A 27,972-nucleotide genomic window follows, 5' to 3' on the forward strand; every position below is an offset into this window, starting at 1 on the left:
ATTATACATTTTTTTTTACCTCTTCCATCAGTTCGTATTGGTCATATTGATTACAAAGATCCCCAGTGGCCTAAGACACTGGCCTCCTAAGCCATGGATTGTGAGGTTTAGTCTTTGCTGAAGTGGCTGAAAGCAGAGTTGTGCAGCGGATGCGTGCTGGGCCCATAACCAGTTCGTACTGGTTGTGAAAGGTAGACATTGCCCCAGTGGCCTAATGGATAAGGCACTGGCCTCCTAAGCCAGGAATTGTGGGTTCAAGTCCCATCTGGGGTGGTCGGAAACATTGTGGCCCAGCAGAAGCGTGCTAGGTCCATTACCCAGTGGTCGATGGATCGAAAACATTTTCTGCTAACCATAGCATTTAAGTGCCAAAAAATATTTTTTTTTAAATGCGTAGTTTCATTCCATGTGTAAGTGCCATTATACATTTTTGTTTACCTCTTCCATCAGTTCGTATTGGTCATATCGATTAGACACTGGCCTCCTAAGCCATGGATTGTGAGGTTTAGTCTTTGCTGAAGTGGCTGAAAGCAGAGTTGTGCAGCGGATGCGTGCTGGGCCCATAACCCAGAGGTTGATGGATCGAAAACATTTTCTGCTAACCAGCTTTTTATAGCATTTAAGTGCAAACAAATATTTTTTTTAAATGCGTAGTTTCATTCCATGTGTAAGTGCCATTATACATTTTTTTTTACCTCTTCCATCAGTTCGTATTGGTCATATTGATTACAAAGATCCCCAGTGGCCTAAGACACTGGCCTCCTAAGCCATGGATTGTGAGGTTTAGTCTTTGCTGAAGTGGCTGAAAGCAGAGTTGTGCAGCGGATGCGTGCTGGGCCCATAACCCAGAGGTTGATGGATCGAAAACATTTTCTGCTAACCATAGCATTTAAGTGCCAAAAAATATTTTTTTTTAAATGCGTAGTTTCATTCCATGTGTAAGTGCCATTATACATTTTTTTTTACCTCTTCCATCAGTTCGTATTGGTCATATCGATTAGACACTGGCCTCCTAAGCCATGGATTGTGAGGTTTAGTCTTTGCTGAAGTGGCTGAAAGCAGAGTTGTGCAGCGGATGCGTGCTGGGCCCATAACCAGTTCGTACTGGTTGTGAAAGGTAGACATTGCCCCAGTGGCCTAATGGATAAGGCACTGGCCTAAGCCAGGAATTGTGGGTTCAAGTCCTATCTGGGGTGGTCGGAAACATTGTGGCCCAGCAGAAGCGTGCTAGGTCCATTACCCAGTGGTCGATGGATCGAAAACATTTTCTGCTAACCATAGCATTTAAGTTCCAAAAAATATTTTTTTTTAAATGCGTAGTTTCATTCCATGTGTAAGTGCCATTATACATTTTTGTTTACCTCTTCCATCAGTTCGTATTGGTCATATCGATTAGACACTGGCCTCCTAAGCCATGGATTGTGAGGTTTAGGCTTTGCTGAAGTGGCTGAAAGCAGAGTTGTGCAGCGGATGCGTGCTGGGCCCATAACCCAGAGGTTGATGGATCGAAAACATTTTCTGCTAACCAGCTTTTTATAGCATTTAAGTGCAAACAAATATTTTTTTTAAATGCGTAGTTTCATTCCATGTGTAAGTGCCATTATACATTTTTTTTTACCTCTTCCATCAGTTCGTATTGGTCATATTGATTACAAAGATCCCCAGTGGCCTAAGACACTGGCCTCCTAAGCCATGGATTGTGAGGTTTAGTCTTTGCTGAAGTGGCTGAAAGCAGAGTTGTGCAGCGGATGCGTGCTGGGCCCATAACCCAGAGGTTGATGGATCGAAAAACATTTTCTGCTAACCATAGCATTTAAGTGCCAAATTTTTTTTTTTTTAAATGCGTAGTTTCATTCCATGTGTAAGTGCCATTATACATTTTTTTTTACCTCTTCCATCAGTTCGTATTGGTCATATCGATTAGACACTGGCCTCCTAAGCCATGGATTGTGAGGTTTAGTCTTTGCTGAAGTGGCTGAAAGCAGAGTTGTGCAGCGGATGCGTGCTGGGCCCATAACCAGTTCGTACTGGTTGTGAAAGGTAGACATTGCCCCAGTGGCCTAATGGATAAGGCACTGGCCTCCTAAGCCAGGAATTGTGGGTTCAAGTCCCATCTGGGGTGGTCGGAAACATTGTGGCCCAGCAGAAGCGTGCTAGGTCCATTACCCAGTGGTCGATGGATTGAAAACATATTCTGCCAACCATAGCATTTAAGTGCCAAAAAATATATTTTTTTAAATGCGTAGTTTCATTCCATGTGTAAGTGCCATTATACATTTTTGTTTACCTCTTCCATCAGTTCGTATTGGTCATATCGATTAGACACTGGCCTCCTAAGCCATGGATTGTGAGGTTTAGGCTTTGCTGAAGTGGCTGAAAGCAGAGTTGTGCAGCGGATGCGTGCTGGGCCCATAACCCAGAGGTTGATGGATCGAAAACATTTTCTGCTAACCAGCTTTTTATAGCATTTAAGTGCAAACAAATATTTTTTTTAAATGCGTAGTTTCATTCCATGTGTAAGTGCCATTATACATTTTTTTTTACCTCTTCCATCAGTTCGTATTGGTCATATTGATTACAAAGATCCCCAGTGGCCTAAGACACTGGCCTCCTAAGCCATGGATTGTGAGGTTTAGTCTTTGCTGAAGTGGCTGAAAGCAGAGTTGTGCAGCGGATGCGTGCTGGGCCCATAACCCAGAGGTTGATGGATCGAAAACATTTTCTGCTAACCATAGCATTTAAGTGCCAAAAAATATTTTTTTTTAAATGCGTAGTTTCATTCCATGTGTAAGTGCCATTATACATTTTTTTTTACCTCTTCCATCAGTTCGTATTGGTCATATCGATTAGACACTGGCCTCCTAAGCCATGGATTGTGAGGTTTAGTCTTTGCTGAAGTGGCTGAAAGCAGAGTTGTGCAGCGGATGCGTGCTGGGCCCATAACCAGTTCGTACTGGTTGTGAAAGGTAGACATTGCCCCAGTGGCCTAATGGATAAGGCACTGGCCTAAGCCAGGAATTGTGGGTTCAAGTCCCATCTGGGGTGGTCGGAAACATTGTGGCCCAGCAGAAGCGTGCTAGGTCCATTACCCAGTGGTCGATGGATCGAAAACATTTTCTGCTAACCATAGCATTTAAGTTCCAAAAAATATTTTTTTTTAAATGCGTAGTTTCATTCCATGTGTAAGTGCCATTATACATTTTTGTTTACCTCTTCCATCAGTTCGTATTGGTCATATCGATTAGACACTGGCCTCCTAAGCCATGGATTGTGAGGTTTAGGCTTTGCTGAAGTGGCTGAAAGCAGAGTTGTGCAGCGGATGCGTGCTGGGCCCATAACCCAGAGGTTGATGGATCGAAAACATTTTCTGCTAACCAGCTTTTTATAGCATTTAAGTGCAAACAAATATTTTTTTTAAATGCGTAGTTTCATTCCATGTGTAAGTGCCATTATACATTTTTTTTTACCTCTTCCATCAGTTCGTATTGGTCATATTGATTACAAAGATCCCCAGTGGCCTAAGACACTGGCCTCCTAAGCCATGGATTGTGAGGTTTAGTCTTTGCTGAAGTGGCTGAAAGCAGAGTTGTGCAGCGGATGCGTGCTGGGCCCATAACCCAGAGGTTGATGGATCGAAAAACATTTTCTGCTAACCATAGCATTTAAGTGCCAAATTTTTTTTTTTTTAAATGCGTAGTTTCATTCCATGTGTAAGTGCCATTATACATTTTTTTTTACCTCTTCCATCAGTTCGTATTGGTCATATCGATTAGACACTGGCCTCCTAAGCCATGGATTGTGAGGTTTAGTCTTTGCTGAAGTGGCTGAAAGCAGAGTTGTGCAGCGGATGCGTGCTGGGCCCATAACCAGTTCGTACTGGTTGTGAAAGGTAGACATTGCCCCAGTGGCCTAATGGATAAGGCACTGGCCTCCTAAGCCAGGAATTGTGGGTTCAAGTCCCATCTGGGGTGGTCGGAAACATTGTGGCCCAGCAGAAGCGTGCTAGGTCCATTACCCAGTGGTCGATGGATTGAAAACATATTCTGCCAACCATAGCATTTAAGTGCCAAAAAATATATTTTTTTAAATGCGTAGTTTCATTCCATGTGTAAGTGCCATTATACATTTTTGTTTACCTCTTCCATCAGTTCGTATTGGTCATATCGATTAGACACTGGCCTCCTAAGCCATGGATTGTGAGGTTTAGTCTTTGCTGAAGTGGCTGAAAGCAGAGTTGTGCAGCGGATGCGTGCTGGGCCCATAACCCAGAGGTTGATGGATCGAAAACATTTTCTGCTAACCAGCTTTTTATAGCATTTAAGTGCAAACAAATATTTTTTTTAAATGCGTAGTTTCATTCCATGTGTAAGTGCCATTATACATTTTTTTTTACCTCTTCCATCAGTTCGTATTGGTCATATTGATTACAAAGATCCCCAGTGGCCTAAGACACTGGCCTCCTAAGCCATGGATTGTGAGGTTTAGTCTTTGCTGAAGTGGCTGAAAGCAGAGTTGTGCAGCGGATGCGTGCTGGGCCCATAACCCAGAGGTTGATGGATCGAAAAACATTTTCTGCTAACCATAGCATTTAAGTGCCAAAATTATTATTTTTTTAAATGCGTAGTTTCATTCCATGTGTAAGTGCCATTATACATTTTTTTTTACCTCTTCCATCAGTTCGTATTGGTCATATCGATTAGACACTGGCCTCCTAAGCCATGGATTGTGAGGTTTAGTCTTTGCTGAAGTGGCTGAAAGCAGAGTTGTGCAGCGGATGCGTGCTGGGCCCATAACCCAGAGGTTGATGGATCGAAAACATTTTCTGCTAACCAGCTTTTTATAGCATTCAAGTGCAAACAAATATTTTTTTTAAATGCGTAGTTTCATTCCATGTGTAAGTGCCATTATACATTTTTTTTTACCTCTTCCATCAGTTCGTATTGGTCATATTGATTACAAAGATCCCCAGTGGCCTAAGACACTGGCCTCCTAAGCCATGGATTGTGAGGTTTAGTCTTTGCTGAAGTGGCTGAAAGCAGAGTTGTGCAGCGGATGCGTGCTGGGCCCATAACCCAGAGGTTGATGGATCAAAAACATTTTCTGCTAACCAGCTTTTTATAGCATTTAAGTGCAAACAAATATTTTTTTTAAATGCTTAGTTTCATTCCATGTGTAAGTGCCATTATACATTTTTGTTTACCTCTTCCATCAGTTCGTATTGGTCATATCGATTAGACACTGGCCTCCTAAGCCATGGATTGTGAGGTTTAGGCTTTGCTGAAGTGGCTGAAAGCAGAGTTGTGCAGCGGATGCGTGCTGGGCCCATAACCCAGAGGTTGATGGATCGAAAACATTTTCTGCTAACCAGCTTTTTATAGCATTTAAGTGCAAACAAATATTTTTTTTAAATGCGTAGTTTCATTCCATGTGTAAGTGCCATTATACATTTTTTTTTACCTCTTCCATCAGTTCGTATTGGTCATATTGATTACAAAGATCCCCAGTGGCCTAAGACACTGGCCTCCTAAGCCATGGATTGTGAGGTTTAGTCTTTGCTGAAGTGGCTGAAAGCAGAGTTGTGCAGCGGATGCGTGCTGGGCCCATAACCCAGAGGTTGATGGATCGAAAAACATTTTCTGCTAACCATAGCATTTAAGTGCCAAAATTTTTTTTTTTTTAAATGCGTAGTTTCATTCCATGTGTAAGTGCCATTATACATTTTTGTTTACCTCTTCCATCAGTTCGTATTGGTCATATCGATTAGACACTGGCCTCCTAAGCCATGGATTGTGAGGTTTAGTCTTTGCTGAAGTGGCTGAAAGCAGAGTTGTGCAGCGGATGCGTGCTGGGCCCATAACCCAGAGATGGATCGAAAACATTTTCTGCTAACCAGCTTTTTATAGCATTTAAGTGCAAACAAATATTTTTTTTAAATGCGTAGTTTCATTCCATGTGTAAGTGCCATTATACATTTTTTTTTACCTCTTCCATCAGTTCGTATTGGTCATATTGATTACAAAGATCCCCAGTGGCCTAAGACACTGGCCTCCTAAGCCATGGATTGTGAGGTTTAGTCTTTGCTGAAGTGGCTGAAAGCAGAGTTGTGCAGCGGATGCGTGCTGGGCCCATAACCCAGAGGTTGATGGATCGAAAACATTTTCTGCTAACCATAGCATTTAAGTGCCAAAATTTTTTTTTTTTTAAATGCGTAGTTTCATTCCATGTGTAAGTGCCATTATACATTTTTTTTTACTTCTTCCATCAGTTCGTATTGGTCATATCGATTAGACACTGGCCTCCTAAGCCATGGATTGTGAGGTTTAGTCTTTGCTGAAGTGGCTGAAAGCAGAGTTGTGCAGCGGATGCGTGCTGGGCCCATAACCCAGAGGTTGATGGATCGAAAACATTTTCTGCTAACCAGCTTTTTATAGCATTTAAGTGCAAACAAATATTTTTTTTAAATGCGTAGTTTCATTCCATGTGTAAGTGCCATTATACATTTTTTTTTACCTCTTCCATCAGTTCGTATTGGTCATATTGATTACAAAGATCCCCAGTGGCCTAAGACACTGGCCTCCTAAGCCATGGATTGTGAGGTTTAGTCTTTGCTGAAGTGGCTGAAAGCAGAGTTGTGCAGCGGATGCGTGCTGGGCCCATAACCCAGAGGTTGATGGATCGAAAACATTTTCTGCTAACCAGCTTTTTATAGCATTTAAGTGCAAACAAATATTTTTTTTAAATGCGTAGTTTCATTCCATGTGTAAGTGCCATTATACATTTTTTTTTACCTCTTCCATCAGTTCGTATTGGTCATATTGATTACAAAGATCCCCAGTGGCCTAAGACACTGGCCTCCTAAGCCATGGATTGTGAGGTTTAGTCTTTGCTGAAGTGGCTGAAAGCAGAGTTGTGCAGCGGATGCGTGCTGGGCCCATAACCAGTTCGTATTGGTTGTGAAAGGTAGACATTGCCCCAGTGGCCTAATGGATAAGGCACTGGCCTCCTAAGCCAGGAATTGTGGGTTCAAGTCCCATCTGGGGTGGTCGGAAACATTGTGGCCCATCAGAAGCCTGCTGGGCCCATAACCCAGAGGTTGATGGATCGAAAACATTTTCTGCTAACCAGCTTTTTATAGCATTTAAGTGCAAACAAATATTTTTTTTAAATACGTAGTTTCATTCCATGTGTAAGTGCCATTATACATTTTTTTTTACCTCTTCCATCAGTTCGTATTGGTCATATTGATTACAAAGATCCCCAGTGGCCTAAGACACTGGCCTCCTAAGCCATGGATTGTGAGGTTTAGTCTTTGCTGAAGTGGCTGAAAGCAGAGTTGTGCAGCGGATGCGTGCTGGGCCCATAACCAGTTCGTATTGGTTGTGAAAGGTAGACATTGCCCCAGTGGCCTAATGGATAAGGCACTGGCCTCCTAAGCCAGGAATTGTGGGTTCAAGTCCCATCTGGGGTGGTCGGAAACATTGTGGCCCAGCAGAAGCGTGCTGGGCCCATAACCCAGAGGTTGATGGATCAAAAACATTTTCTGCTAACCAGCTTTTTATAGCATTTAAGTTCGAACAAATATTTTTTTTAAATGCGTAGTTTCATTCCATGTGTAAGTGCCATTATACATTTTTTTTTACCTCTTCCATCAGTTCGTACTGGTCATATTGATTACAAAGATCCCCAGTGGCCTAAGACACTGGCCTCCTAAGCCATGGATTGTGAGGTTTAGTCTTTGCTGAAGTGGATAAGGCACTAGCCTCTTAAGCCAGGAATTGTGGGTTCAAGTCCCATCTGGGGTGGTCGGAAACATGGTGGCCCAGCAGAAGCGTGCTAGGTCCATTACCCAGTGATCGATGGATCGAAAACATTTTCTGCTAACCATAGCATTTAAGTGCCAACAAATTTTTTTTTTTAAATGCGTAGTTTCATTCCATGTGTAAGTGCCATTATACATTTTTTTTTACCTCTTCCATCAGTTCGTATTGGTCATATCGATTAGACACTGGCCTCCTAAGCCATGGATTGTGAGGTTTAGTCTTTGCTGAAGTGGCTGAAAGCAGAGTTGTGCAGCGGATGCGTGCTGGGCCCATAACCCAGAGGTTGATGGATCAAAAACATTTTCTGCTAACCAGCTTTTTATAGCATTTAAGTGCAAACAAATATTTTTTTTAAATGCGTAGTTTCATTCCATGTGTAAGTGCCATTATACATTTTTTTTTACCTCTTCCATCAGTTCGTATTGGTCATATTGATTACAAAGATCCCCAGTGGCCTAAGACACTGGCCTCCTAAGCCATGGATTGTGAGGTTTAGTCTTTGCTGAAGTGGCTGAAAGCAGAGTTGTGCAGCGGATGCGTGCTGGGCCCATAACCAGTTCGTATTGGTTGTGAAAGGTAGACATTGCCCCAGTGGCCTAATGGATAAGGCACTGGCCTCCTAAGCCAGGAATTGTGGGTTCAAGTCCCATCTGGGGTGGTCGGAAACATTGTGGCCCAGCAGAAGCGTGCTGGGCCCATAACCCAGAGGTTGATGGATCGAAAACATTTTCTGCTAACCAGCTTTTTATAGCATTTAAGTTCAAACAAATATTTTTTTTAAATGCGTAGTTTCATTCCATGTGTAAGTGCCATTATACATTTTTTTTTACCTCTTCCATCAGTTCGTATTGGTCATATCGATTAGACACTGGCCTCCTAAGCCATGGATTGTGAGGTTTAGTCTTTGCTGAAGTGGCTGAAAGCAGAGTTGTGCAGCGGATGCGTGCTGGGCCCATAACCCAGAGGTTGATGGATCGAAAACATTTTCTGCTAACCAGCTTTTTATAGCATTTAAGTGCAAACAAATATTTTTTTTAAATACGTAGTTTCATTCCATGTGTAAGTGCCATTATACATTTTTTTTTACCTCTTCCATCAGTTCGTATTGCTCATATTGATTACAAAGATCCCCAGTGGCCTAAGACACTGGCCTCCTAAGCCATGGATTGTGAGGTTTAGTCTTTGCTGAAGTGGCTGAAAGCAGAGTTGTGCAGCGGATGCGTGCTGGGCCCATAACCAGTTCGTATTGGTTGTGAAAGGTAGACATTGCCCCAGTGGCATAATGGATAAGGCACTGGCCTCCTAAGCCAGGAATTGTGGGTTCAAGTCCCATCTGGGGTGGTCGGAAACATTGTGGCCCAGCAGAAGCATGCTGGGCCCATAACCCAGAGGTTGATGGATCAAAAACATTTTCTGCTAACCAGCTTTTTATAGCATTTAAGTGCAAACAAATATTTTTTTAAAATGCGTAGTTTCATTCCATGTGTAAGTGCCATTATACATTTTTTTTTACCTCTTCCATCAGTTCGTATTGGTCATATCGATTAGACACTGGCCTCCTAAGCCATGGATTGTGAGGTTTAGTCTTTGCTGAAGTGGCTGAAAGCAGAGTTGTGCAGCGGATGCGTGCTGGGCCCATAACCCAGAGGTTGATGGATCAAAAACATTTTCTGCTAACCAGCTTTTTATAGCATTTAAGTGCAAACAAATATTTTTTTTAAATGCGTAGTTTCATTCCATGTGTAAGTGCCATTATACATTTTTTTTTACCTCTTCCATCAGTTCGTATTGGTCATATCGATTAGACACTGGCCTCCTAAGCCATGGATTGTGAGGTTTAGTCTTTGCTGAAGTGGCTGAAAGCAGAGTTGTGCAGCGGATGCGTGCTGGGCCCATAACCCAGAGGTTGATGGATCGAAAACATTTTCTGCTAACCAGCTTTTTATAGCATTTAAGTGCAAACAAATATTTTTTTTAAATACGTAGTTTCATTCCATGTGTAAGTGCCATTATACATTTTTTTTTACCTCTTCCATCAGTTCGTATTGCTCATATTGATTACAAAGATCCCCAGTGGCCTAAGACACTGGCCTCCTAAGCCATGGATTGTGAGGTTTAGTCTTTGCTGAAGTGGCTGAAAGCAGAGTTGTGCAGCGGATGCGTGCTGGGCCCATAACCAGTTCGTATTGGTTGTGAAAGGTAGACATTGCCCCAGTGGCCTAATGGATAAGGCACTGGCCTCCTAAGCCAGGAATTGTGGGTTCAAGTCCCATCTGGGGTGGTCGGAAACATTGTGGCCCAGCAGAAGCATGCTGGGCCCATAACCCAGAGGTTGATGGATCAAAAACATTTTCTGCTAACCAGCTTTTTATAGCATTTAAGTTCGAACAAATATTTTTTTTAAATGCGTAGTTTCATTCCATGTGTAAGTGCCATTATACATTTTTTTTTACCTCTTCCATCAGTTCGTACTGGTCATATTGATTACAAAGATCCCCAGTGGCCTAAGACACTGGCCTCCTAAGCCATGGATTGTGAGGTTTAGTCTTTGCTGAAGTGGATAAGGCACTAGCCTCTTAAGCCAGGAATTGTGGGTTCAAGTCCCATCTGGGGTGGTCGGAAACATTGTGGCCCAGCAGAAGTATGCTAGGTCCATTACCCAGTGATCGATGGATCGAAAACATTTTCTGCTAACCATAGCATTTAAGTGCCAACAAATTTATTTTTTTAAATGCGTAGTTTCATTCCATGTGTAAGTGCCATTATAATTTTTTTTTTACCTCTTCCATTGGTCATATTGATTACAAAGATCCCCAGTGGCCTAAGACACTGGCCTCCTAAGCCATGGATTGTGAGGTTTAGTCTTTGCTGAAGTGGCTGAAAGCAGAGTTGTGCAGCGGATGCGTGCTGGGCCCATAACCCAGAGGTTGATGGATCGAAAACATTTTCTGCTAACCAGCTTTTTATAGCATTTAAGTTCGAACAAATATTTTTTTTAAATGCGTAGTTTCATTCCATGTGTAAGTGCCATTATACATTTTTTTTTACCTCTCCCATCAGTTCGTATTGGTCATATCGATTAGACACTGGCCTCCTAAGCCATGGATTGTGAGGTTTAGTCTTTGCTGAAGTGGCTGAAAGCAGAGTTGTGCAGCGGATGCGTGCTGGGCCCATAACCAGTTCGTACTGGTTGTGAAAGGTAGACATTGCCCCAGTGGCCTAATGGATAAGGCACTGGCCTCCTAAGCCAGGAATTGTGGGTTCAAGTCCCATCTGGGGTGGTCGGAAACATTGTGGCCCAGCAGAAGCGTGCTAGGTCCATTACCCAGTGATCGATGGATCGAAAACATTTTCTGATAAAAATAGCATTTGAGTGCCAACAAATTTTTTTTTTTAAATGCGTAGTTTCATTCCATGTGTAAGTGCCATTATAATTTTTTTTTTTACCTCTTCCAATGGTCATATTGATTACAAAGATCCCCAGTGGCCTAAGACACTGGCCTCCTAAGCCATGGATTGTGAGGTTTAGTCTTTGCTGAAGTGGCTGAAAGCAGAGTTGTGCAGCGGATGCGTGCTGGGCCCATAACCCAGAGGTTGATGGATCGAAAACATTTTCTGCTAACCAGCTTTTTATAGCATTTAAGTTCGAACAAATATTTTTTTTAAATGCGTAGTTTCATTCCATGTGTAAGTGCCATTATACTTTTTTTTTTTTACCTCTTCCATCAGTTCGTATTGGTCATATTGATTACAAAGATCCCCAGTGGCCTAAGACACTGGCCTCCTAAGCCATGGATTGTGAGGTTTAGTCTTTGCTGAAGTGGCTGAAAGCAGAGTTGTGCAGCGGATGCGTGCTGGGCCCATAACCCAGAGGTTGATGGATCGAAAACATTTTCTGCTAACCAGCTTTTTATAGCATTTAAGTGCAAACAAATATTTTTTATAAATGCGTAGTTTCATTCCATGTGTAGGTGCCATTATACTTTTTTTTTTTACCTCTTCCATCAGTTCGTATTGGTCATATTGATTACAAATATCCCCAGTGGCCTAAGACACTGGCCTCCTAAACCATGGATTGTGAGGTTTAGTCTTTGCTGAAGTGGCTGAAAGCAGAGTTGTGCAGCGGATGCGTGCTGGGCCCATAACCCAGAGGTTGATGGATCGAAAACATTTTCTGCTAACCAGCTTTTTATAGCATTTAAGTTCGAACAAATATTTTTTTTAAATGCGTAGTTTCATTCCATGTGTAGGTGCCAAAATTTTTTTTTAAATGCGTAGTTTCATTCCATGTGTAAGTGCCATTATACATTTTTTTTTACCTCTTCCATCAGTTCGTATTGGTCATATTGATTACAAAGATCCTCAGTGGCCTAAGACACTGGCCTCCTAAGCCATGGATTGTGAGGTTTAGTCTTTGCTGAAGTGGCTGAAAGCAGAGTTGTGCAGCGGATGCGTGCTGGGCCCATAACCCAGAGGTTGATGGATCGAAAACATTTTCTGCTAACCAGCTTTTTATAGCATTTAAGTGCAAACAAATATTTTTAAAAAATGCGTAGTTTCATTCCATGTGTAAGTGCCATTATACATTTTTTTTTACCTCTTCCATCAGTTCGTATTGGTCATATTGATTACAAAGATCCCCAGTGGCGTAAGACACTGGCCTCCTAAGCCATGGATTGTGAGGTTTAGTCTTTGCTGAAGTGGCTGAAAGCAGAGTTGTGCAGCGGATGCGTGCTGGGCCCATAACCAGTTCGTACTGGTTGTGAAAGGTAGACATTGCCCCAGTGGCCTAATGGATAAGGCACTGGCCTCCTAAGCCAGGAATTATGGGTTCAAGTCCCATCTGGGGTGGTCGGAAACATTGTGGCCCAGCAGAAGTATGCTAGGTCCATTACCCAGTGATCGATGGATCGAAAACATTTTCTGCTAACCATAGCATTTAAGTGCCAACAAATTTATTTTTTTAAATGCGTAGTTTCATTCCATGTGTAAGTGCCATTATAATTTTTTTTTTACCTCTTCCATTGGTCATATTGATTACAAAGATCCCCAGTGGCCTAAGACACTGGCCTCCTAAGCCATGGATTGTGAGGTTTAGTCTTTGCTGAAGTGGCTGAAAGCAGAGTTGTGCAGCGGATGCGTGCTGGGCCCATAACCAGTTCGTACTGGTTGTGAAAGGTAGACATTGCCCCAGTGGCCTAATGGATAAGGCACTGGCCTCCTAAGCCAGGAATTGTGGGTTCAAGTCCCATCTGGGGTGGTCGGAAACAATGTGGCCCAGCAGAAGCGTGCTAGGTCCATTACCCAGTGATCGATGGATGGAAAACAAACAAACAAATGCTAACCATAGCATTTAAGTGCCAACAAATGTATTTTTTTAAATGCGTAGTTTCATTCCATGTGTAAGTGCCATTATAAAAATTTTTTTACCTCTTCCATTGGTCATATTGATTACAAAGATCCCCAGTGGCCTAAGACACTGGCCTCCTAAGCCATGGATTGTGAGGTTTAGTCTTTGCTGAAGTGGCTGAAAGCAGAGTTGTGCAGCGGATGCGTGCTGGGCCCATAACCCAGAGGTTGATGGATCGAAAACATTTCCTGCTAACCAGCTTTTTATAGCATTTAAGTTCGAACAAATATTTTTTTTAAATGCGTAGTTTCATTCCATGTGTAGGTGCCATTATATATATATTTTTTTACCTCTTCCATCAGTTCGTATTGGTCATATTGATTACAAAGATCCCCAGTGGCCTAAGACACTGGCCTCCTAAGCCATGGATTGTGAGGTTTAGTCTTTGCTGAAGTGGCTGAAAGCAGAGTTGTGCAGCGGATGTGTGCTGGGCCCATAACCCAGAGGTTGATGGATCGAAAACATTTTCTGATAACCATAGCATTTAAGTGCCAACAAATGTATTTTTTTAAATGCGTAGTTTCATTCCATGTGTAAGTGCCATTATAATTTTTTTTTTACCTCTTCCATTGGTCATATTGATTACAAAGATCCCCAGTGGCCTAAGACACTGGCCTCCTAAGCCATGGATTGTGAGGTTTAGTCTTTGCTGAAGTAGCTGAAAGCAGAGTTGTGCAGCGGATGCGTGCTGGGCCCATAACCCAGAGGTTGATGGATCGAAAACATTTCCTGCTAACCAGCTTTTTATAGCATTTAAGTTCGAACAAATATTTTTTTTAAATGCGTAGTTTCATTCCATGTGTAGGTGCCATTATATATATTTTTTTTTACCTCTTCCATCAGTTCGTATTGGTCATATTGATTTGAAAGATCCCCAGTGGCCTAAGACACTGGCCTCCTAAGCCATGGATTGTGAGGTTTAGTCTTTGCTGAAGTGGCTGAAAGCAGAGTTGTGCAGCGGATGTGTGCTGGGCCCATAACCCAGAGGTTGATGGATCGAAAACATTTTCTGATAACCATAGCATTTAAGTGCCAACAAATATTTTTTTTTAAATGCGTAGTTTCATTCCATGTGTAAGTGCCATTATAATTTTTTTTTTTACCTCTTCCATTGGTCATATTGATTACAAAGATCCCCAGTGGCCTAAGACACTGGCCTCCTAAGCCATGGATTGTGAGGTTTAGTCTTTGCTGAAGTGGCTGAAAGCAGAATTGTGCAGCGGATGCGTGCTGGGCCCATAACCCAGAGGTTGATGGATCGAAAACATTTTCTGCTAACCAGCTTTTTATAGCATTTAAGTGCAAACAAATATTTTTTTTAAATGCGTAGTTTCATTCCATGTGTAAGTGCCATTATACATTTTTTTTTACCTCTTCCATCAGTTCGTATTGGTCATATTGATTACAAAGATCCCCAGTGGCCTAAGACACTGGCCTCCTAAGCCATGGATTGTGAGGTTTAGTCTTTGCTGAAGTAGCTGAAAGCAGAGTTGTGCAGCGGATGCGTGCTGGGCCCATAACCCAGAGGTTGATGGATCGAAAACATTTCCTGCTAACCAGCTTTTTATAGCATTTAAGTTCGAACAAATATTTTTTTTAAATGCGTAGTTTCATTCCATGTGTAGGTGCCATTATATATATATTTTTTTTACCTCTTCCATCAGTTCGTATTGGTCATATTGATTTGAAAGATCCCCAGTGGCCTAAGACACTGGCCTCCTAAGCCATGGATTGTGAGGTTTAGTCTTTGCTGAAGTGGCTGAAAGCAGAGTTGTGCAGCGGATGTGTGCTGGGCCCATAACCCAGAGGTTGATGGATCGAAAACATTTTCTGATAACCATAGCATTTAAGTGCCAACAAATATTTTTTTTTAAATGCGTAGTTTCATTCCATGTGTAAGTGCCATTATAATTTTTTTTTTTACCTCTTCCATTGGTCATATTGATTACAAAGATCCCCAGTGGCCTAAGACACTGGCCTCCTAAGCCATGGATTGTGAGGTTTAGTCTTTGCTGAAGTGGCTGAAAGCAGAATTGTGCAGCGGATGCGTGCTGGGCCCATAACCCAGAGGTTGATGGATCGAAAACATTTTCTGCTAACCAGCTTTTTATAGCATTTAAGTGCAAACAAATATTTTTTTTAAATGCGTAGTTTCATTCCATGTGTAAGTGCCATTATACATTTTTTTTTACCTCTTCCATCAGTTCGTATTGGTCATATTGATTACAAAGATCCCCAGTGGCCTAAGACACTGGCCTCCTAAGCCATGGATTGTGAGGTTTAGTCTTTGCTGAAGTGGCTGAAAGCAGAGTTGTGCAGCGGATGCGTGCTGGGCCCATAACCCAGAGGTTGATGGATCGAAAACATTTTCTGCTAACCAGCTTTTTATAGCATTTAAGTTCGAACAAATATTTTTTTAAAATGCGTAGTTTCATTCCATGTGTAAGTGCCATTATACTTTTTTTTTTTACCTCTTCCATCAGTTCGTATTGGTCATATTGATTACAAAGATCCCCAGTGGCCTAAGACACTGGCCTCCTAAGCCATGGATTGTGAGGTTTAGTCTTTGCTGAAGTGGCTGAAAGCAGAGTTGTGCAGCGGATGCGTGCTGGGCCCATAACCAGTTCGTACTGGTTGTGAAAGGTAGACATTGCCCCAGTGGCCTAATGGATAAGGCACTGGCCTCCTAAGCCAGGAATTGTGGGTTCAAGTCCCATCTGGGGTGGTCGGAAACAATGTGGCCCAGCAGAAGCGTGCTAGGTCCATTACCCAGTGATCGATGGATGGAAAACAAACAAACAAATGCTAACCATAGCATTTAAGTGCCAACAAATGTATTTTTTTAAATGCGTAGTTTCATTCCATGTGTAAGTGCCATTATAAAAAAATTTTTACCTCTTCCATTGGTCATATTGATTACAAAGATCCCCAGTGGCCTAAGACACTGGCCTCCTAAGCCATGGATTGTGAGGTTTAGTCTTTGCTGAAGTGGCTGAAAGCAGAGTTGTGCAGCGGATGCGTGCTGGGCCCATAACCCAGAGGTTGATGGTTCGAAAACATTTCCTGCTAACCAGCTTTTTATAGCATTTAAGTTCGAACAAATATTTTTTTTAAATGCGTAGTTTCATTCCATGTGTAGGTGCCATTATATATATATTTTTTTACCTCTTCCATCAGTTCGTATTGGTCATATTGATTACAAAGATCCCCAGTGGCCTAAGACACTGGCCTCCTAAGCCATGGATTGTGAGGTTTAGTCTTTGCTGAAGTGGCTGAAAGCAGAGTTGTGCAGCGGATGTGTGCTGGGCCCATAACCCAGAGGTTGATGGATTGAAAACATTTTCTGATAACCATAGCATTTAAGTGCCAACAAATGTATTTTTTTAAATGCGTAGTTTCATTCCATGTGTAAGTGCCATTATAATTTTTTTTTTACCTCTTCCATTGGTCATATTGATTACAAAGATCCCCAGTGGCCTAAGACACTGGCCTCCTAAGCCATGGATTGTGAGGTTTAGTCTTTGCTGAAGTAGCTGAAAGCAGAGTTGTGCAGCGGATGCGTGCTGGGCCCATAACCCAGAGGTTGATGGATCGAAAACATTTCCTGCTAACCAGCTTTTTATAGCATTTAAGTTCGAACAAATATTTTTTTTAAATGCGTAGTTTCATTCCATGTGTAGGTGCCATTATATATATATTTTTTTACCTCTTCCATCAGTTCGTATTGGTCATATTGATTTGAAAGATCCCCAGTGGCCTAAGACACTGGCCTCCTAAGCCATGGATTGTGAGGTTTAGTCTTTGCTGAAGTGGCTGAAAGCAGAGTTGTGCAGCGGATGTGTGCTGGGCCCATAACCCAGAGGTTGATGGATCGAAAACATTTTCTGATAACCATAGCATTTAAGTGCCAACAAATATTTTTTTTTAAATGCGTAGTTTCATTCCATGTGTAAGTGCCATTATAATTTTTTTTTTTACCTCTTCCATTGGTCATATTGATTACAAAGATCCCCAGTGGCCTAAGACACTGGCCTCCTAAGCCATGGATTGTGAGGTTTAGTCTTTGCTGAAGTGGCTGAAAGCAGAATTGTGCAGCGGATGCGTGCTGGGCCCATAACCCAGAGGTTGATGGATCGAAAACATTTTCTGCTAACCAGCTTTTTATAGCATTTAAGTGCAAACAAATATTTTTTTTAAATGCGTAGTTTCATTCCATGTGTAAGTGCCATTATACATTTTTTTTTACCTCTTCCATCAGTTCGTATTGGTCATATTGATTACAAAGATCCCCAGTGGCCTAAGACACTGGCCTCCTAAGCCATGGATTGTGAGGTTTAGTCTTTGCTGAAGTGGCTGAAAGCAGAGTTGTGCAGCGGATGCGTGCTGGGCCCATAACCCAGAGGTTGATGGATCGAAAACATTTTCTGCTAACCAGCTTTTTATAGCATTTAAGTGCAAACAAATATTTTTAAAAAATGCGTAGTTTCATTCCATGTGTAAGTGCCATTATACATTTTTTTTTACCTCTTCCATCAGTTCGTATTGGTCATATCGATTAGACACTGGCCTCCTAAGCCATGGATTGTGAGGTTTAGTCTTTGCTGAAGTGGCTGAAAGCAGAGTTGTGCAGCGGATGCGTGCTGGGCCCATAACCCAGAGGTTGATGGATCGAAAACATTTTCTGCTAACCAGCTTTTTATAGCATTTAAGTTCGAACAAATATTTTTTTTAAATGCGTAGTTTCATTCCATGTGTAAGTGCCATTATACTTTTTTTTTTTACCTCTTCCATCAGTTCGTATTGGTCATATTGATTACAAAGATCCCCAGTGGCCTAAGACACTGGCCTCCTAAGCCATGGATTGTGAGGTTTAGTCTTTGCTGAAGTGGCTGAAAGCAGAGTTGTGCAGCGGATGCGTGCTGGGCCCATAACCCAGAGGTTGATGGATCGAAAACATTTTCTGCTAACCAGCTTTTTATAGCATTTAAGTTCGAACAAATATTTTTTTTAAATGCGTAGTTTCATTCCATGTGTAGTTGCCATTATACTTTTTTTTTTTACCTCTTCCATCAGTTCGTATTGGTCATATTGATTACAAATATCCCCAGTGGCCTAAGACACTGGCCTCCTAAACCATGGATTGTGAGGTTTAGTCTTTGCTGAAGTGGCTGAAAGCAGAGTTGTGCAGCGGATGCGTGCTGGGCCCATAACCCAGAGGTTGATGGATCGAAAACATTTTCTGCTAACCAGCTTTTTATAGCATTTAAGTTCGAACAAATATTTTTTTTAAATGCGTAGTTTCATTCCATGTGTAGGTGCCATTATACTTTTTTTTTTTACCTCTTCCATCAGTTCGTATTGGTCATATTGATTACAAAGATCCCCAGTGGCCTAAGACACTGGCCTCCTAAGCCATGGATTGTGAGGTTTAGTCTTTGCTGAAGTGGCTGAAAGCAGAGTTGTGCAGCGAATGCGTGCTGGGCCCATAACCCAGAGGTTGATGGATCGAAAACATTTTCTGCTAACCAGCTTTTTATAGCATTTAAGTTCGAACAAATATTTTTTTTAAATGCGTAGTTTCATTCCATGTGTAAGTGCCATTATACTTTTTTTTTTTACCTCTTCCATCAGTTCGTATTGGTCATATTGATTACAAAGATCCCCAGTGGCCTAAGACACTGGCCTCCTAAGCCATGGATTGTGAGGTTTAGTCTTTGCTGAAGTGGCTGAAAGCAGAGTTGTGCAGCGGATGCGTGCTGGGCCCATAACCCAGAGGTTGATGGATCGAAAACATTTTCTGCTAACCAGCTTTTTATAGCATTTAAGTTCGAACAAATATTTTTTTTAAATGCGTAGTTTCATTCCATGTGTAGTTGCCATTATACTTTTTTTTTTTACCTCTTCCATCAGTTCGTATTGGTCATATTGATTACAAATATCCCCAGTGGCCTAAGACACTGGCCTCCTAAACCATGGATTGTGAGGTTTAGTCTTTGCTGAAGTGGCTGAAAGCAGAGTTGTGCAGCGGATGCGTGCTGGGCCCATAACCCAGAGGTTGATGGATCGAAAACATTTTCTGCTAACCAGCTTTTTATAGCATTTAAGTTCGAACAAATATTTTTTTTAAATGCGTAGTTTCATTCCATGTGTAGGTGCCATTATACTTTTTTTTTTTACCTCTTCCATCAGTTCGTATTGGTCATATTGATTACAAAGATCCCCAGTGGCCTAAGACACTGGCCTCCTAAGCCATGGATTGTGAGGTTTAGTCTTTGCTGAAGTGGCTGAAAGCAGAGTTGTGCAGCGGATGCGTGCTGGGCCCATAACCCAGAGGTTGATGGATCGAAAACATTTTCTGCTAACCAGCTTTTTATAGCATTAAGTTCGAACAAATATTTTTTAAAAATGCGTAGTTTCATTCCATGTGTAAGTGCCATTATATATATTTTTTTTTACCTCTTCCATCAGTTCGTATTGGTCATATTGATTACAAAGATCCCCAGTGGCCTAAGACACTGGCCTCCTAAGCCATGGATTGTGAGGTTTAGTCTTTGCTGAAGTGGCTGAAAGCAGAGTTGTGCAGCGGATGCGTGCTGGGCCCATAACCAGTTCGTACTGGTTGTGAAAGGTAGACAGTGCCCCAGTGGCCTAATGGATAAGGCACTGGCCTCCTAAGCCAGGAGTTGTGGGTTCAAGTCATATCTGGGGTGGTCGGAAATATTGTGGCCCAGCAGAAGCGTGCTAAGTCCATTACCCAGTGATCGATGGATCGAAAACATTTTCTGCTAACCATAGCATTTAAGTGCCAACAAATTTATTTTTTTAAATGCGTACTTTCATTCCATGTGTAAGTGCCATTATAATTTTTTTTTTACCTCTTCCATTGGTCATATTGATTACAAAGATCCCCAGTGGCCTAAGACACTAGCCTCCTAAGCCATGGATTGTGAGGTTTAGTCTTTGCTGAAGTGGCTGAAAGCAGAGTTGTGCAGCGGATGCGTGCTGGGCCCATAACCCAGAGGTTGATGGATCTAAAACATTTTCTGCTAACCAGCTTTTTATAGCATTTAAGTTCGAACAAATATTTTTTTTAAATGCGTAGTTTCATTCCATGTGTAGGTGCCATTATACTTTTTTTTTTACCTCTTCCATCAGTTCGTATTGGTCATATTGATTACAAAGATCCCCAGTGGCCTAAGACACTGGCCTCCTAAGCCATGGATTGTGAGGTTTAGTCTTTGCTGAAGTGGCTGAAAGCAGAGTTGTGCAGCGGATGCGTGCTGGGCCCATAACCCAGAGGTTGATGGATCAAAAACATTTTCTGCTAACCAGCTTTTTATAGCATTTAAGTTCGAACAAATATTTTTTAAAAATGCGTAGTTTCATTCCATGTGTAGGTGCCATTATATATATATTTTTTTTACCTCTTCCATCAGTTCATATTGGTCATATTGATTACAAAGATCCCCAGTGGCCTAAGACACTGGCCTCCTAAGCCATGGATTGTGAGGTTTAGTCTTTGCTGAAGTGGCTGAAAGCAGAGTTGTGCAGCGGATGCGTGCTGGGCCCATAACCCAGAGGTTGATGGATCGAAAACATTTTCTGCTAACCAGCTTTTTATAGCATTTAAGTTCGAACAAATATTTTTTTTAAATGCGTAGTTTCATTCCATGTGTAGGTGCCATTATACTTTTTTTTTTACCTCTTCCATCAGTTCGTATTGGTCATATTGATTACAAAGATCCCCAGTGGCCTAAGACACTGGCCTCCTAAGCCATGGATTGTGAGGTTTAGTCTTTGCTGAAGTGGCTGAAAGCAGAGTTGTGCAGCGGATGCGTGCTGGGCCCATAACCCAGAGGTTGATGGATCGAAAACATTTTCTGCTAACCAGCTTTTTATAGCATTTAAGTTCGAACAAATATTTTTTTTAAATGCGTAGTTTCATTCCATGTGTAGGTGCCATTATATATATTTTTTTTACCTCTTCCATCAGTTCGTATTGGTCATATTGATTACAAAGATCCCCAGTGGCCTAAGACACTGGCCTCCTAAGCCATGGATTGTGAGGTTTAGTCTTTGCTGAAGTGGCTGAAAGCAGAGTTGTGCAGCGGATGCATGCTGGGCCCATAACCAGTTCGTACTGGTTGTGAAAGGTAGACATTGCCCCAGTGGCCTAATGGATAAGGCACTGTCCTCCTAAGCCAGGAATTGTGTGTTCAAGTCCCATTTGGGGTGGTTGTAAACATTGTGGCCCAGCAGAAGCGTGCTGTGTCCATAACCCAGAGGTTGGTGGATCGAAAACATTTTCGGCTAACCAGCTTTTTATAGCATTTAAGTGCCAACAAATATTTTTAAAAAATGCGTAGTTTCATTCCATGTGTAAGTGCCATTATACATTTTTTTTTTACCTCTTCCATCAGATCGTATTGGTCATATTGATTACAAATATCCCCAGTGGCCTAAGACACTGGCCTCCTAAGCCATGGATTGTGAGGTTTAGTCTTTGCTGAAGTGGCTGAAAGCAGAGTTGTGCAGCGGATGCGTGCTGGGCCCATAACCCAGAGGTTGATTGATCGAAAACATTTTCGGCTAACCAGCTTTTTATAGCATTTAAGTGTGAACAAATATTTTTTAAAAATGCGTCGTTTCATTCCATGTGTATGTGCCATTATACATTTTTTTTTTACATCTTCCATCAGTTCGTATTGGTCATATTGATTACAAAGATCCCCAGTGGCCTAAGACACTGGCCTCCTAAGCCATGGATTGTGAGGTTTAGTCTTTGCTGAAGTGGCTGAAAGCAGAGTTGTGCAGCGGATGCGTGCTGGGCCCATAACCCAGAGGTTGATGGATCGAAAAAATTTCTGCTAACCAGCTTTTTATAGCATTTAAGTTCGAACAAATATTTTTTTTAAATGCGTAGTTTCATTCCATGTGTAGGTGCCATTATACTTTTTTTTTTACCTCTTCCATCAGTTCGTATTGGTCATATTGATTACAAAGATCCCCAGTGGCCTAAGACACTGGCCTCCTAAGCCATGGATTGTGAGGTTTAGTCTTTGCTGAAGTGGCTGAAAGCAGAGTTGTGCAGCGGATGCGTGCTGGGCCCATAACCCAGAGGTTGATGGATCGAAAAAATTTCTGCTAACCAGCTTTTTATAGCATTTAAGTTCGAACAAATATTTTTTTTAAATGCGTAGTTTCATTCCATGTGTAGGTGCCATTATACTTTTTTTTTTACCTCTTCCATCAGTTCGTATTGGTCATATTGATTACAAAGATCCCCAGTGGCCTAAGACACTGGCCTCCTAAGCCATGGATTGTGAGGTTTAGTCTTTGCTGAAGTGGCTGAAAGCAGAGTTGTGCAGCGGATGCGTGCTGGGCCCATAACCCAGAGGTTGATGGATCGAAAACATTTTCTGCTAACCAGCTTTTTATAGCATTTAAGTTCGAACAAATATTTTTTTTAAATGCGTAGTTTCATTCCATGTGTAGGTGCCATTATATATATATTTTTTTACCTCTTCCATCAGTTCGTATTGGTCATATTGATTACAAAGATCCCCAGTGGCCTAAGACACTGGCCTCCTAAGCCATGGATTGTGAGGTTTAGTCTTTGCTGAAGTGGCTGAAAGCAGAGTTGTGCAGCGGATGCGTGCTGGGCCCATAACCCAGAGGTTGATGGATCGAAAACATTTTCTGCTAACCAGCTTTTTATAGCATTTAAGTGCCAACAAATATTTTTTTTAAATGCGTAGTTTCATTCCATGTGTAAGTGCCATTATACATTTTGTTTTTTACCTGTTACATCAGTTCGTATTGGTCATATTGATTACAAAGATCCCCCGTGGCTTAAGACACTGGCCTCCTAAGCCATGGATTGTGAGGTTTAGTCTTTGCTGAAGTGGCTGAAAGCAGAGTTTTGCAGCGGATGCGTGCTGGGCCCATAACCCAGAAGTTGATGGATCGAAAACATTTTCGGCTAACCAGCTTTTTATAGCATTTAAGTGCGAACAAATATTTTTAAAAAATGCGTAGTTTCATTCCATGTGTAAGTGCCATTATACATTTTTTTTTTACCTCTCATGTGTAAGTGCCATTATACATTTTTTTTTTACCTCTTCCATCAGTTCGTATTGGTCATATTGATTACAAATATCCCCAGTGGCCTAAGACACTGGCCTCCTAAACCATGGATTGTGAGGTTTAGTCTTTGCTGAAGTGGCTGAAAGCAGAGTTGTGCAGCGGATGCGTGCTGGGCCCATAACCCAGAGGTTGATGGATCGAAAACATTTTCTGCTAACCAGCTTTTTATAGCATTTAAGTGCCAACAAATATTTTTTTTAAATGCGTAGTTTCATTCCATGTGTAAGTGCCATTATACATTTTTTTTTTACCCCTTACATCAGTTCGTATTGGTCATATTGATTACAAAGACCCCCAGTGGCTTAAGACACTGGCCTCCTAAGCCATGGATTGTGAGGTTTAGTCTTTGCTGAAGTGGCTGAAAGCAGAGTTTTGCAGCGGATGCGTGCTGGGCCCATAACCCAGAAGTTGATGGATCGAAAACATTTTCGGCTAACCAGCTTTTTATAGCATTTAAGTGCGAACAAATATTTTTTAAAAATGCGTAGTTTCATTCCATGTGTAAGTGCCATTATACATTTTTTTTTTACCTCTTCCATCAGTTCGTATTGGTCATATTGATTACAAATATGCCCAGTGGCCTAAGACACTGGCCTCCTAAACCATGGATTGTGAGGTTTAGTCTTTGCTGAAGTGGCTGAAAGCAGAGTTGTGCAGCGGATGCGTGCTGGGCCCATAACCAGTTCGTACTGGTTGTGAAAGGTAGACATTGCCCCAGTGGCCTAATGGATAAGGCACTGGCCTCCTAAGCCAGGAATTGTGGGTTCAAGTCCCATCTGGGGTGGTCGGAAACATTGTGGCCCAGCAGAAGCGTGCTAGGTCCAGTGGTCGATGGATCGAAAACATTTTCTGCTAACCATAGCATTTAAGTGCCCCAAATTTTTTTTTTTTAAATGCGTAGTTTCATTCCATGTGTAAGTGCCATTATACATTTTTGTTTACCTCTTCCATCAGTTCGTATTGGTCATATCGATTAGACACTGGCCTCCTAAGCCATGGATTGTGAGGTTTAGTCTTTGCTGAAGTGGCTGAAAGCAGAGTTGTGCAGCGGATGCGTGCTGGGCCCATAACCCAGAGGTTGATGGATCAAAAACATTTTCTGCTAACCAGCTTTTTATAGCATTTAAGTGCGAACAAATATTTTTTTTAAATGCGTAGTTTCATTCCATGTGTAAGTGCCATTATACATTTTTTTTTACCTCTTCCATCAGTTCGTATTGGTCATATTGATTACAAAGATCCCCAGTGGCCTAAGACACTGGCCTCCTAAGCCATGGATTGTGAGGTTTAGTCTTTGCTGAAGTGGCTGAAAGCAGAGTTGTGCAGCGGATGCGTGCTGGGCCCATAACCAGTTCGTACTGGTTGTGAAAGGTAGACATTGCCCCAGTGGCCTAATGGATAAGGCACTGGCCTCCTAAGCCAGGAATTGTTGGTTCAAGTCCCATCTGGGGTGGTTGGAAACATTGTGGCCCAGCAGAAGCGTGCTAGGTCCATTACCCAGTGGTCGATGGATCGAAAACATTTTCTGCAAACCATAGCATTTTAAGTGCCAAATTTTTTTTTTTTTTAAATGCGTAGTTTCATTCCATGTGTAAGTGCCATTATACATTTTTGTTTACCTCTTCCATCAGTTCGTATTGGTCATATCGATTAGACACTGGCCTCCTAAGCCATGGATTGTGAGGTTTAGTCTTTGCTGAAGTGGCTGAAAGCAGAGTTGTGCAGCGGATGCGTGCTGGGCCCATAACCCAGAGGTTGATGGATCGAAAACATTTTCTGCTAACCAGCTTTTTATAGCATTCAAGTGCAAACAAATATTTTTTTTAAATGCGTAGTTTCATTCCATGTGTAAGTGCCATTATACATTTTTTTTTACCTCTTCCATCAGTTCGTATTGGTCATATTGATTACAAAGATCCCCAGTGGCCTAAGACACTGGCCTCCTAAGCCATGGATTGTGAGGTTTAGTCTTTGCTGAAGTGGCTGAAAGCAGAGTTGTGCAGCGGATGCGTGCTGGGCCCATAACCAGTTCGTACTGGTTGTGAAAGGTAGACATTGCCCCAGTGGCCTAATGGATAAGGCACTGGCCTCCTAAGCCAGGAATTGTGGGTGGTTGGAAACATTGTGGCCCAGCAGAAGCGTGCTAGGTCCATTACCCAGTGGTCGATGGATCGAAAACATTTTCTGCTAACCATAGCATTTAAGTGCCAAAAAATTTTTTTTTTTAAATGCGTAGTTTCATTCCATGTGTAAGTGCCATTATACATTTTTGTTTACCTCTTCCATCAGTTCGTATTGGTCATATCGATTAGACACTGGCCTCCTAAGCCATGGATTGTGAGGTTTAGTCTTTGCTGAAGTGGCTGAAAGCAGAGTTGTGCAGCGGATGCGTGCTGGGCCCATAACCCAGAGGTTGATGGATCGAAAACATTTTCTGCTAACCAGCTTTTTATAGCATTCAAGTGCAAACAAATATTTTTTTTAAATGCGTAGTTTCATTCCATGTGTAAGTGCCATTATACATTTTTTTTTACCTCTTCCATCAGTTCGTATTGGTCATATTGATTACAAAGATCCCCAGTGGCCTAAGACACTGGCCTCCTAAGCCATGGATTGTGAGGTTTAGTCTTTGCTGAAGTGGCTGAAAGCAGAGTTGTGCAGCGGATGCGTGCTGGGCCCATAACCCAGAGGTTGATGGATCAAAAACATTTTCTGCTAACCAGCTTTTTATAGCATTTAAGTGCGAACAAATATTTTTTTTAAATGCGTAGTTTCATTCCATGTGTAAGTGCCATTATACATTTTTTTTTACCTCTTCCATCAGTTCGTATTGGTCATATTGATTACAAAGATCCCCAGTGGCCTAAGACACTGGCCTCCTAAGCCATGGATTGTGAGGTTTAGTCTTTGCTGAAGTGGCTGAAAGCAGAGTTGTGCAGCGGATGCGTGCTGGGCCCGTAACCAGTTCGTACTGGTTGTGAAAGGTAGACATTGCCCCAGTGGCCTAATGGATAAGGCACTGGCCTCCTAAGCCAGGAATTGTGGGTGGTTGGAAACATTGTGGCCCAGCAGAAGCGTGCTAGGTCCATTACCCAGTGGTCGATGGATCGAAAACATTTTCTGCTAACCATAGCATTTAAGTGCCAAATTTTTTTTTTTTTTAAATGCGTAGTTTCATTCCATGTGTAAGTGCCATTATACATTTTTGTTTACCTCTTCCATCAGTTCGTATTGGTCATATCGATTAGACACTGGCCTCCTAAGCCATGGATTGTGAGGTTTAGTCTTTGCTGAAGTGGCTGAAAGCAGAGTTGTGCAGCGGATGCGTGCTGGGCCCATAACCCAGAGGTTGATGGATCGAAAACATTTTCTGCTAACCAGCTTTTTATAGCATTCAAGTGCAAACAAATATTTTTTTTAAATGCGTAGTTTCATTCCATGTGTAAGTGCCATTATACATTTTTTTTTACCTCTTCCATCAGTTCGTATTGGTCATATTGATTACAAAGATCCCCAGTGGCCTAAGACACTGGCCTCCTAAGCCATGGATTGTGAGGTTTAGTCTTTGCTGAAGTGGCTGAAAGCAGAGTTGTGCAGCGGATGCGTGCTGGGCCCATAACCCAGAGGTTGATGGATCAAAAACATTTTCTGCTAACCAGCTTTTTATAGCATTTAAGTGCGAACAAATATTTTTTTTAAATGCGTAGTTTCATTCCATGTGTAAGTGCCATTATACATTTTTTTTTACCTCTTCCATCAGTTCGTATTGGTCATATTGATTACAAAGATCCCCAGTGGCCTAAGACACTGGCCTCCTAAGCCATGGATTGTGAGGTTTAGTCTTTGCTGAAGTGGCTGAAAGCAGAGTTGTGCAGCGGATGCGTGCTGGGCCCATAACCAGTTCGTACTGGTTGTGAAAGGTAGACATTGCCCCAGTGGCCTAATGGATAAGGCACTGGCCTCCTAAGCCAGGAATTGTGGGTGGTTGGAAACATTGTGGCCCAGCAGAAGCGTGCTAGGTCCATTACCCAGTGGTCGATGGATCGAAAACATTTTCTGCTAACCATAGCATTTAAGTGCCAAATTTTTTTTTTTTTTAAATGCGTAGTTTCATTCCATGTGTAAGTGCCATTATACATTTTTGTTTACCTCTTCCATCAGTTCGTATTGGTCATATCGATTAGACACTGGCCTCCTAAGCCATGGATTGTGAGGTTTAGTCTTTGCTGAAGTGGCTGAAAGCAGAGTTGTGCAGCGGATGCGTGCTGGGCCCATAACCCAGAGGTTGATGGATCGAAAACATTTTCTGCTAACCAGCTTTTTATAGCATTCAAGTGCAAACAAATATTTTTTTTAAATGCGTAGTTTCATTCCATGTGTAAGTGCCATTATACATTTTTTTTTACCTCTTCCATCAGTTCGTATTGGTCATATTGATTACAAAGATCCCCAGTGGCCTAAGACACTGGCCTCCTAAGCCATGGATTGTGAGGTTTAGTCTTTGCTGAAGTGGCTGAAAGCAGAGTTGTGCAGCGGATGCGTGCTGGGCCCATAACCCAGAGGTTGATGGATCAAAAACATTTTCTGCTAACCAGC

The 27,972-nt window shown here is 41.9% G+C and overlaps 12 non-coding genes across 12 annotated transcripts; all 12 read left to right on the plus strand.

Annotated features, from left to right (window-relative positions):
- Positions 1-200: 200 nt before the first annotated feature.
- Positions 201-273, plus strand: trnar-ccu. Its single transcript has one exon. It is a non-coding gene; the product is annotated as a tRNA-Arg (tRNA).
- Positions 274-2,049: 1,776 nt separating this feature from the next.
- On the plus strand, positions 2,050-2,122 carry trnar-ccu. The gene has a single exon. It is a non-coding gene; the product is annotated as a tRNA-Arg (tRNA).
- Positions 2,123-3,898: 1,776 nt separating this feature from the next.
- Positions 3,899-3,971, plus strand: trnar-ccu. The gene has a single exon. It is a non-coding gene; the product is annotated as a tRNA-Arg (tRNA).
- Positions 3,972-6,969: 2,998 nt separating this feature from the next.
- Positions 6,970-7,042, plus strand: trnar-ccu. Its single transcript has one exon. It is a non-coding gene; the product is annotated as a tRNA-Arg (tRNA).
- Positions 7,043-7,395: 353 nt separating this feature from the next.
- On the plus strand, positions 7,396-7,468 carry trnar-ccu. Its single transcript has one exon. It is a non-coding gene; the product is annotated as a tRNA-Arg (tRNA).
- Positions 7,469-8,405: 937 nt separating this feature from the next.
- trnar-ccu lies at positions 8,406-8,478 on the plus strand. The gene has a single exon. It is a non-coding gene; the product is annotated as a tRNA-Arg (tRNA).
- A 1,550-nt stretch (positions 8,479-10,028) lies between these two features.
- trnar-ccu lies at positions 10,029-10,101 on the plus strand. The gene has a single exon. It is a non-coding gene; the product is annotated as a tRNA-Arg (tRNA).
- Positions 10,102-11,028: 927 nt separating this feature from the next.
- Positions 11,029-11,101, plus strand: trnar-ccu. Its single transcript has one exon. It is a non-coding gene; the product is annotated as a tRNA-Arg (tRNA).
- Positions 11,102-12,598: 1,497 nt separating this feature from the next.
- On the plus strand, positions 12,599-12,671 carry trnar-ccu. Its single transcript has one exon. It is a non-coding gene; the product is annotated as a tRNA-Arg (tRNA).
- Positions 12,672-13,007: 336 nt separating this feature from the next.
- trnar-ccu lies at positions 13,008-13,080 on the plus strand. Its single transcript has one exon. It is a non-coding gene; the product is annotated as a tRNA-Arg (tRNA).
- Positions 13,081-15,882: 2,802 nt separating this feature from the next.
- On the plus strand, positions 15,883-15,955 carry trnar-ccu. The gene has a single exon. It is a non-coding gene; the product is annotated as a tRNA-Arg (tRNA).
- An 8,132-nt stretch (positions 15,956-24,087) lies between these two features.
- trnar-ccu lies at positions 24,088-24,160 on the plus strand. Its single transcript has one exon. It is a non-coding gene; the product is annotated as a tRNA-Arg (tRNA).
- The last annotated feature ends 3,812 nt before the right edge of the window (positions 24,161-27,972 follow it).

Source organism: Oncorhynchus mykiss, unplaced genomic scaffold (genome assembly GCF_013265735.2).
Source record: "Oncorhynchus mykiss isolate Arlee unplaced genomic scaffold, USDA_OmykA_1.1 un_scaffold_392, whole genome shotgun sequence".
Lineage (NCBI taxonomy): Eukaryota > Metazoa > Chordata > Actinopteri > Salmoniformes > Salmonidae > Oncorhynchus > Oncorhynchus mykiss.